Raw genomic sequence first — 12,299 nt, 5'->3', positions numbered from 1 at the left:
CCCGCTATTTGCTTTTTAGTTTGTTTTAGTTTTGCTTGTTTATGAACAAGTCGGAACCTATCCTACCTTGTTTGGGAGAGAGACATGCTCCATTCCACTCTAGAACATAACATAGGTTTTCATGCTTATTCTTTTTGTGTGTTCTTCATCTTTTTGTAGCTACCATCATGCTTAGCTCTTAGTTTTCATGCTTATCTTCTTAAGATAATTTATTTGGGTTGATTTTGGAACTCTCTTGAGTTATCATGCTTATCTTGTTTAGAGAGTTGGCTTGTTGCACTGAGTTGTGTGTCTTGCATAAGTAGGTAATTGAGGTCGCTATTTAAGTATAGTAGTAACTTGAAATATTTTTTAGGTATTGATTTGAGTAATGTTTGGACTATTGGTGCCAAGAGCTTTAGCCTATTAGTGACAGGTGTCGTATTTTGGGAAATCCGTGTGTTTTTCAAAAGCTAAAAATTAGTTAGAACTCTAGCTACTAAATTGATCGCTAACCTCTCGAGGGGTTGGAATATATAGAGTACCCTCATGTTACCATGAGTTGAGGATACGCAAGGATAACCAAACCCCTAAACATTCATCCTCGGGGTACTTGTCTCTTTGTGAATTTCCTAACTAGATAGAGAGTTACCGATAATAAGTGTATGAGTTCTTCGGACTAATGTGAGTATTTGATTGTTCTCACTTCCACCATCCATATTTTGCTAGCCTCTTCGGTACCGTACATTGCCCTTTCTCACATTGACAGTTGGTGCAAACTCGCCGGTGCATCCAAACCCATGACATGATACGCTCTATCATACATAAGCCTCATTATATCTTTCCTCAAAACAGCCACCATACCTAACTATTTAGGCATTTCCATAGCCTTTCCAAGATACATTGCCATGTAACATCCATCATCTCATGACTTGATCTTCATGCCATACATGCTTTTGCTTGATCATAGAGTCGCATGCTAGTTGGGCCTTGCCCTCATTACTGCTACATGACGCGCTAGTATCATTGCATATCCTGCTACACTGGCAGAGGCATACATTTGCATACATCCTGATAGTTTTCACTTGTATTTATGTTGAGTACTTCCTATAAAGTGTCATGATTTTTATTTCTATTCATGTAAAATATAGAGTGTTGTCGTTAAGTGAGGAAAAGATCCCAAAGAGGACAAACAAAAGATCCCAAAGAGGACAAATGAGAGACAAAAAGAAAGATCCAAAGAGGCCACAAAAAATAAAAAGAAAAAGAGAAAAAGAAAATGAAATAAAAATAAACAAAATGAGAGAAGGGAGCAGAACTACTATTCCTTTTGAAAGATCCAAACTCGTACTCCATTACTATATTGGTAGTACATAGAGATTATCATTCATGCATAACCATGTGGGGATCCTTACACTATTGAACTTGGTTTGCATATTCCAATGATGAGCCTCCTCAAATGAGCTCTAGGTCTTCATGAGCAAACAAGTTGGATGCACCTCCACTAGTTCCATTGGAGAGCTTACCTTAGCTCATATGTGCATCCTTACATGGCAATACCTACTCCTCATATGATATATATCATTTGGCTTTCTCTCGCATATGGTTGTCCTCATTGATGTGAGCCTTTCACACCTTTTTGTCTTCCTTCCCCATAATAACTCTATTTGCCATCCTAAGTGCCAACATATCTTGCTTACGCTCATCCATTGCATGAGTGCTCAAAGTCGAAAGGGAGAGGATCATTTTGACTTGTGCCTGACAAGTGGTCTGGGAATGAGTCAAAATAAGATTCCAAAGGAGACTAAGTGTGAGGTTTAGTAGATTGAGTTCTCAAGTAAAAAAATATTTTATCTCTGAACCCATCTCCCACTTCTTGCACGCAAACACCATTTGGACACATTCTTGTCACGGACATCGAGAGCTCTTGCACCTTTATGTTCTTATTTTGCTAAATTCAATACTATATATAGACTCTTGCTTGTTATTGTCTTGACTTGAATTGCATATCTCACTTGCTTTACTTTGAAGTTCTTATATGTGTGTTCGCATGTCAACACAGAAATTATTGTGTTATCATTTATCTACTCGAGGACGACCAGAAATTAAGCTTTGGGATGTTGATACGTCCCAAAATTATCTATTATTTCTGCTTGTTCCATGATCTTTTGGGTGACATTGTTATATGTTTTGCTACACTTTTATATCATTTTACACATATTTGGACTAACCTGCTAACTCAGTGCACCCAGTGCCAGTTTCTGTCTGCTAATGCCTTTTTTGCAGGGGCTTTTACCCAATTTTCCGAAGATCGAAAAAATCCAAAAATATATATAAAAAATCAGCGAAACACAAACTTCGGGTCATGGAAGGAGGGCCACAGGGGGGCCATGGGCTTCCCAGACGGCCTGCTAGCGCGGCTAGGCCTTAGGTCGCGCCAGGAGGTCGCCTGGGTGGGTCCCACCTCCTCCGGTGCCCTCCTTTGGCATATATTTAGTGTTCCGTGAGAAAACCCTCGCAGACTTTCTGGAATCGCGAATTTCTCCATCGTTCCGCCGCCGGAGCGCTTCCGAGATCGGGAGCGTCAGGAGACCTCTTCCCGGCATCCTGCCGGAGGGAGGATTGACCTCCGGCAGCTTCTCCACCACCATGGACACCTCCCGGATGTGCTATGGGTAGTTTCCCTTGGACCAGTAGCTATGTGATGTCGTCTCTCCATCAATGGTTAGTCCTTGTGAGCTACCCTACATGATCAAGGCATCTATGTAATTCGCTTGCTATTGTTATGCTCGGTTTGTTGGAATCTGATGGATTATGAGATTATGTTCAGATTGTAATGAGTAATATATTTTATTATCCTTTTATATTATGTTCCTTAGTGATTCGTGCATGTTATCCGTTGCTTTTTATTGCTTTGGCCAAGTAGTAGATCGTAACTCCAAGAAGGAGCGTTATGCATGATTGTGGGTTCGGGCCCCTCGATGTCTAGCTTGAGTGACAGAAACATGAGACTAGGGGATGTGTTGTTGCCACCAGGGAGAAAACAATGGTGCTTGTGACCATGGTTGCAAGGATTGTTTACCTTACGCATAGTTCGTTAATGCACTTGTCCGTTGCTTTGAGTTTACACTTTGGGTGGGGCTTGCAACTTCATACCGGAGAGATGTTGGGGATAGATATGTCAAGGTGGATGATTAGTAAGTAGATGCTGATGAATAAACGGTCTACTTATCTTGGCGTACTGCCCATTACTATTGAACCTCTAACTATCAAGTAGCATAATTAGCATTGCGGTGCGTTCATAATTTTGTCAATTGCCCAATTGTGATTTGTTTACCCAAGCATAGTTGTTTATCGTCTTTTGGGAGAGACACATCACTAGTGAACATCATGTGACTCCGGTCCATATCACCATCATTGCTTACAACTCCACTATTTACCGCTTTATTTACTTTTCTGTTGCAATTACTATTACCTTCCTGCTTGTGTTTTGATCCTTTGCAAACTACAAGGCCGGAGAGATTGACAACCTCTCTGTACTCATTGGGATCAAAGTTATTTGTTGTGTGTACAGGTCCTCGTCTTCTGCTAGCGCCAAGGTGGAAGACACCTACTTGCTGAGCCTAGGAGTCCTCTTGGTTCGATAAACCTTACAGTTTCGGTGTGAGGGAAATTTGCTCCTGACTACATCTCCACCTTCCACTTAGGGTCCAACGAGGGGCGAGAAGCATATACATCACCTCGTCATCACCAGCCACCCGATCCTACCTCAGAAAGCGGTAGAGAACATAGTGAACAATGATCCAAGGAGACTTCATGATGATGTGTTGGCCATAGTGATAAGACTTCTCAGCACGAAAAAACCAGTATGCCCTCTTTACGCGGCTCAGGTTCTAGGTGCGATGTCATACGTCGACAAATGGCCCACGGATAAGTTCATCCTATGATTTGACTACATCTACGACATGTTCCACATGATGAAGTTGTTGTTTTTGCAGTTCATCCGCGTGTATGCGCTCTATCTCAACTACATCATCACGCGCGAGAACATAGAATAAATATGCATCGCGGACCCGTACTATATGCATGAGAGCTTCTTGGCAGTCTGCAAAGAGCACTGCTACTTCTTGAGCTTGCGTTGGTTTTTCCCTTGAAGAGGAAAGGGTGATGCAGAAAAGTAGAGATAAGTATTTCCCTCAGTTTGAGAACCAATGTATCAATCCAGTAGGAGTATCAAGATGAGGCACCACGGCACCTGCGCAAAGACAAACAAACTTGCACCCAACGCGATAAAGGGGTTGTCAATCCCTTTACGATTACTTGCAAAGTGAGATCTGATAGTGATAATAGGTAAATATAAATAAATAAAAGTGCAGCAAGGTATTTATGGTATTTTTGTATGTAGATATGAATATATAATGTGTAAAATAAACCCGGGGGGCATAGTGTTCACTAGAGGCTTCTCTCATGATAGCAAGTATTACGGTGGGTGAACGAATTACTGTCGAGCAATTGATAGAATCGTGCAAAGTCATGACGATATCTAAGGCAATGATCATACATATAGGCATCACGTCCGAGACAAGTAGACCGATACTTTCTGCATCTACTATTATTACTCCACACATCGACCGCTATCCAGCATGCATCTAGTGTATTAAGTTCATAACAAACAGAGTAACGCCTTAAGCAAGATGACATGATGTAGAGGGATAAATTCATGCAATATGATATAAACCCCATCTTTTTACCCTTGATGGAAACAACACGATTCGTGCCTCGCTACCCCTTCTATCACTAGGTGAGGACACCGCATGGTATGAACCCAAAACCAAGCACTTCTCCCATTGCAAGAATTATAGATCAAGTTGGCCAAACGAAACCCATAACTCGAAGAGAATTACAAGGATACGAAATCATGCATATAAGAAATCAGAGGAGACTCAAATAATATTCATGGAGAACCCTTTTCTCAAACCTTTTCAACTCTCACGCAATACATGAGCGTGAGCCATGGATATAGCACTATAGGTGGAATAGAGTGTGGTGGAGGTTGTGAGGCAAAAAGGAGGAGATGGTCACATCAACTCGGCGTATCAATGGGTTATGGAGATGCCCATCAATAGATATCAATGTGAATGAGTAGGGATTGCCATGCAACGGATGCAGTAGAGCTATAAGTGTATGAAAGCTCAAAAATAAAAACTAGTGGGTGTGCACCCAACTTGCTTGCTCACTAAGACCTAGGGCAATTTTGAGGAAGCCCATCATTGGAATATACAAGCCAAGTTATATAATGAAAATTCCCACTAGTATATGAAAGTGACAAAACAAGAGACTCTCTATCATGAAGAACATGGTGCTATTTTGAAGCACAAGTGTGGAAAAAAATAGTAGCATTGTCCCTTCTCTCTTTTTCTCTCATTTTTTTGTTTGGGCTCTTTGGCCTCTCTTTTTTTCATTTTATTTTTTTCTCTTTTTTTGGTGGGCATCTTTGGCCCCTTTTTTTATTTCCTCACATGGGACAATGCTCTAATAATGATGATCATCACACTTTTATTTACTTACAACTCAATACTTAGAACAATAATGACTCTATCTGAAATGCCTCTGGCAGTGTACCGGGATGTGCAACGATCTAGCTTACCGTATGACATTGAAACATCTCGCCAGCTATCTTAAGATCATGCAATGGCAATATGAAAGTGATGGCACATGTCATGAGACGGAACGGTGGAAGTTGCATGGCAATATATCTCGGAATAGCAATGAAAATGTCATAATAGGTAGGTATGGTGGCTGTTTTGAGGAAGGTATATGGTGGTTTTGTGCACCAGCGAAAGTTCCGCGGCACTAGAGAGGCTAGCAATGGTGGAAGGGTGAGAGTGCATCTATACCATGGACTCACATTAGTCATGAAGAACTCATATACTTATTGCGAAAGCTTTATTAGTAATCCAAACAAAGTGCTAAACGCTTACTCCTAGGGGAAGGGTTGGTAGGAAACCATCGCGCGATCCCGACCGCCACACAAAGGATGACAATCAATAAATCAATTATGCTCCGACTTCATAACATAGCGGTTCACCATACGTGCATGCTACGGGAATCACTAACCTCAACACAAGTATTTCTAGATTCACAACACCCTACTATCATAACTCTAATATTACCATATCCATATCTCAAAACTAATTGTGAGCAATCAAACTTCTCTTACTAATCAATGCACTTGAATATGAAAGTTTTTATTATATCCTCTTCGGATGCCTATCATATTTAGGACTAATTTCATAACACACGCCAATTACCAAGTTACTTAGAGAGAGCGCTCTCAAAATGATATAAGTGAAGATCGAGTGTTTTTATTTCTACAAAATATGACAGCGCCGTGCTCTACAAAGATTTAAGTGAAGCACTAGAGCAAAATTATCTAGCTCAAAATATATAAGTGAAGCACATGCGAGCTAAATTGCCTAACTCAAAAGATATAAGTGAAGCTCGTTGAGTATTCTAACAAATTCACGATGAGTGCATGTCCCTCTCAAAAGGTGTGCAGCAAGGATGATTGTGATAAAACAAAAAGCAAAGACGCCTATAATACACGACTCTCCAAGCAAAACACATATCATGTGGTAAATAAAAATATAGCTCCAAGCATCCCCAAGCTTAGGCTTTTTGGTGTCCTTGAATTTGGCTTGGGATGACTTGGGAATCCCCAAGCTTAGGTTCTTTCCACTCTTTATTCCATTGTCCATAAGAACATCACCCAAAACTTAAAAACTTCACAACACAAAACTTAAACAGAAACTCGTGATATCATTAGCATAAGAAAATAAACCACCAACTTTTTAGGTACTGTAGCAAACTTAATTTCCATTTAGATTGATGTTATATTACTGTATTCTCACTTCTCCATGGCTCGTACCCCCCGATACTAACCATAGTTTCATCAAAATAAGCAATCAACACAAGAAAAACAGAATCTGTCAAAAACAGAACAGTCTGTAGAAATCTGTATATTTCATATACCTCTGCTATCCCAACAATTCTGAAACAATTATTAAAATTAGGTCAATTTGCATATCAATCAGCATCAAAAAGAACCAACTCAAAAGCTTTTTATTGATAGGAATTAAAAATAATTTCGTGAGCCCAAAGTTTATGTCTTTTTTCAGCATGATTAAACAACTATCACCAAAACTAATCATAAAGGTTCTACTTGGCACAAACACTAACTAAAACATAAAAAACAAAATAATAACAGAATCATGATGGTGTGGAATCAACAAAACAGAAAGTAAAAAAGCAAAAATAAATTTATTCATTGGGTTGCCTCCCAACAAGCGCTATTGTTTAACGCCCTTAGCTAGGCGTAAGGCAATAGATTAAAGTGGTGTCATCTTTAGTGCTCAAACCATAAGTAGCTTTCATAATGGATTCATAAGGAAATTTAATTTTCTTTCTAGGAAAGTGTTCCATGCCCTTCTTTAATGGAAATTGAAATTTAATATTCCCTTCCTTCATATCAATAACAGCACCAATAATCCTAAGGAAAGGTCTACCAAGAATAATGGGACATGTCGGATTGCAATCAATATCAAGCACAATGAAATCTATGGGCACATAGTTCCTATTTGAAATAATAATAACATCATTGATCCTTCCATAAGTTTATTAATAGTAGAATCCGCAAGATGCAAATTAAGAGAGCACTCATCAATCTCATTAACACCTAAAACATCACATAAAGATTTTGGAATTGTGGAAACACTAGCACCCAAATCACACAAAGCATGGCATTCATAATTTTTAATCTTAATTTTTATAGTAGGTTCCCACTCATCATGAAGTTTTCTAGGAATATATATTTCCAACTCAAGTTTCTCTTCAAGAAATTTCATCATAGCATCAACGATATGTTTGGTAAAAGCCTTATTTTGGCTATAAGTATGTGGAGAATTTAGCATGGATTGCATCAAGGAAATACATTCAATCAAAGATCAACCATCATGATTAAATTCCTTGAAATCCAAAGTAGTAATTTCATCACTATTCAAAGTTTTGATATCCTCTACTGCACTTTTAGTATTTTTAGCATCAAGATAACTAGACTCCGAATCATTGGGGCGTTTCTCAACCAAAGTGGATTCACATCCAGCCCCATCATCATTAAGATTGACATTAGAAAACAAGGATTCAATAGGAGTCACACCAAACACTTTAAGATCTTCGTGATTCTCATCACGAGAACACGCCTTTTTAAGCCATTCATGTCTAGCACGAATTTGGGGGTTCTTTCTTTACTCTCATTCATGGAAACACGCATAGCTTTCAAAGTTTCATCCATATTAATCTTGGGAGGAACACATCTCAATTTCAAAGCATCAATATCAAGAGACATTCTATCAACAGTCCTAGCCAAGTCATCAATTTTAAGCAGTTTTTCTTCTATGGAAGCATTGAAAATATTTTGCAAATTAATAAACTCTTTAATATTACTCTCAAGATTAGAGGGTATTTTATTATAATTTCCATGAGCATTGTTGTAGGAATTGCCAAAATTATTAGAGGGATTACTAGGAAAAGGCATAGGATTAAAGTTACCTCTATAAGCATTGTTGTTACCAAAATTATTCCTACCAACAAAATTAACATCCAAATTTTCATTGCTATTCTCAGTCAAGGAAGATAAAGGCATATCATTTGGATCTAGAGGAGCACTTTTACTAGCAAACAACTTTATTAACTCATCCATCTTAGCACTCAAAGAGTTAATTTCTTCTATAGCATGCACTTTTTTACTAGTAGGTGACCTTTCAGTGTGCCATTGAGAATAATTCATGATATTATCTAGGAGTTTTGTAGCTTCTCCTAGTGTGATTTCCATAAAAGTTCCACCAAAGGCGAAATCCAAGATATTTCTAGAAGCAAAATTCAAACCAGCATAGAAAATTTGTATAATCATCCAAATACTTAGGCCATGAGCGGGATAATTTCTAATCATCAATTTCATTCTCTCCCAAGATTGTGCAACATGTTCATGATCTAGTTGCTTAAAATTCATGATATCATTATGGAGAGGGATAATCTTAGCAGGTGGAAGATACTTGGAAATAAACACATCTTTACACTTGTTCCATGAATCAATGCTATTTTTGGGTAAAGATGAAAACCAAGTTTTTGCTCAATCTCGTAATGAGAACGGAAATAGCTTCAATTTAATCATATCATTATCCACATCTTTCTTCTTTTGCATATCACATAACTCAATAAAGGTATTAAGATGGGATGCGGCATCTTCACTAGGAAGGCCAAAAAATTGCTCTTTCATAACAAGATTCAACAAGGTAGCATTAATTTCATATGAATCCGCACTAGTGGCGAGAGCAGTTGGAGTAATAATAAAATCATTGTTATTAATATTAGAGAAGTCACACAATTTAGTGTTTTCATACATGGTGACTTAGCAAGCAGACAAGCACACAAGCAAACAGAAAGCAAGCGAAAGAAAGGGCGAATGAAAAGGCAAATATTTTTGTAAATTTTGTTTTAGAAGTGGGGGAGATGAAAACGAAAGGAAAATGGAAAATAATGTAAATGCAAGAGATGAGTTTGCGATAAGTACTTGGTAGATATGCTTCACTTTAATACTCCCCCGCAACGGCGCCAGAAATTCTTCCTGCTACTTCTTGAGCTTGCATTGGTTTTTCCCTTGAAGAGAAAAGGGTGATGCAGCAAAGTAGAGATAAGTATTTCCCTCAGTTTGACAAGAATTATAGATCAAGTTGGCCAAACGAAACCCATAACTCGAAGAGAATTACAAGGATACGAAAACATGCACATAAGAAATCAGAGGAGACTTAAATAATATTCATAGATAATCTGATCATAAATCCACAATTCATCGGATCTCGACAAACACACCGCAAAAGAAAGTTACATCGGATAGATCTCCATGAAAATCATGGAGAACTTTGTATTGAAGATCCAAGAGAGAGAAGAAGCCATCTAGCTACTAGCTATGGAACTGAAGGTTTGTGGTGAACTACTCACGCATCATTGGAGAGGCAATGGTGTTGATGAAGAAGCCCTCCGTGTCCGAATCCCCCTCCGACAGGGCACCAGAATGGTCCCCAGATGGGATCTCGCGGAAACAGAAGCTTGCGGCGGCGGAAAAGTATTTTCGTGTCTCTCTGTCTCTGTTGGTTTGGGGATTTTAGGAAATTTATAGACGAAAGAGGTAGGGCAAAGGAGGCTCGGGGGGCTCGTGGCCTCCTCCGTGGCCCTGTGCCTTGGTTCTTAAGTCTTCTGGATCCCTTCTGTTATAGAAAAAATCATCCCGAAGGTTTTATTCCGTTTGGACTCTGTTTAATATTCTTATCTGAAAAAGGTCAAAAACACGGAAAAACAGAAAACTGGCACTGGGCACTGAGTTAATAGGTTAGTTCCAAAAATGATATAAAATAGCATATAAATGCATATAAAACATCCCAAGTTGATAATATAGTAGCATGGAACAATCAAAAATTATAGATACGTTGGAGACGTATCAAGCACCGTGACTATGCGAGCACGTACATCAACGATTTCATGATCGCTAATAAGGACAAGGAAACGATTCCCCTGCCTTTTCATCCCATGTAAGTCATCGGCGGATATCCTTTCGTAAGTTTTGATCATTCCTTTGCAAGCATGGAGGCTAATTTGAGGTGTACTTATTTTGTGCAGGGGGCACCGTCCTCATCTGTCTGTACCCACAATACTCCCATGCTCTGTACTTGGACTCAACGAAGAACATCGAGAAAAAGGATTACACGCACATAAAGAGTGTTCTCGATAGTTCCATTCTAACCTTCAACCTTACTGGTGGATATATCCACGTGAAAAAGTACAGGAATAAAACGTTGGCTTTTGGCCATAAGACCGACTTATGATGCATCCAGCAACCGAATGGTAGTAAGGTTGATGGATTCTACCTCATGCATCACATGATCGAGCACACAAGGGATAAACAACGCCTTCGCATGTCAGCTAATTCGGCGATGTCGAGATTGTCAACTGGGCCACAAGCATAGGAAGGACACCGGATCATCGAATCCGAGCTGAGTTTTATCACATACAGTGTGAACTTTCCTAAGTGATCATGAAGGAGGTCGTCGAACAAACAAGGATGTTCTTCCATGGGCCAATCAGGCGGGAGAATGTCCGAGAACTTCTACGCGCTTAGCGTTTGGACCTGAATCCTTTCACGAAGCTCAGGCCATTCATTCTTGACTATGAAGATTGGGGCGCCGACATGGAGGAGTGATTGACGATGACAATGTGTGTTTATACTTAGTACTACCGACTTTCTATGAACTAGCGTACATCGCTCTAGTTAATTATTTTGTGTATGAGGAACTTTGTTATTTATGTTTACTATAGGTTGCTTGTATTTTGCTAACTATGCCTCTTTGTGTTTCTCAAGTACGTTATGGTTCATATTATTGTTCAATTAATCAACTTACGATGCAGGTACATAGTTCAAAGATGGCGAAGGACTGCTACATCGTATTCATTGGGAGGGTTTCAAGAGTGTACGACCACTGGCCATACGCTCAGGCCCAGATGGACAGGTACCCGGGCGCTAGCCACAGGGGGTTCGATAGCAGAGCCGAAGCGAAAAATAGTTACTTAAGGTGGATGCTACGGCAAGATAGGGGGCAAAACCGGTGCCTCAAGAAGTACTACATAGTCGCGCTCTTGCTCATGTTGATCGCTCTTCTCATCTACATCATGATTTAGATAGGGATGATGAAACTTGTGGGTGTGCCATGACTTGTGTATCGCTATTTTCAAGATGTGATGATATTCGTGTTAGATAATGATGATGATGGTATGACGAGACTACTGTATGTGTATGATATGATGAAAATAATGTATGTTTACTATGATATGATGAAACTACTATATAGAGCATGCACAAATACATCACAAATACGTAGAGGGGGAATAAATATTTGAAAGTAGGAATTAGCAGAATAAATCACAAATCTTAGCAGTAGCGCTGGTGGGCGTCTAGCAGCAACGCTGGGTTATCAACAGTGCTTGTTACAGTGCAGCACTACAGATAGTTAGTAGTAGCGTTGTTCCAAACAACGCTACTACTAACTATACTTATCCGCTTTTCGTCCACTTTTTGACCCATTTCCGGCACAATTTTAAGCCTGATTTGGGTCGGCGCGGACACAAAGCGGACACGGACGACGCACGCTTTCTTCATCCCCTGGCCCACCAGTCGGTGGCACATTGGTCGTTCTCCACCCCTACCGACAGTG

This window comes from Hordeum vulgare, chromosome 7H (genome assembly GCF_904849725.1).
Source record: "Hordeum vulgare subsp. vulgare chromosome 7H, MorexV3_pseudomolecules_assembly, whole genome shotgun sequence".
NCBI lineage: Eukaryota > Viridiplantae > Streptophyta > Magnoliopsida > Poales > Poaceae > Hordeum > Hordeum vulgare.
This window is presented reverse-complemented; position numbering follows the sequence as displayed.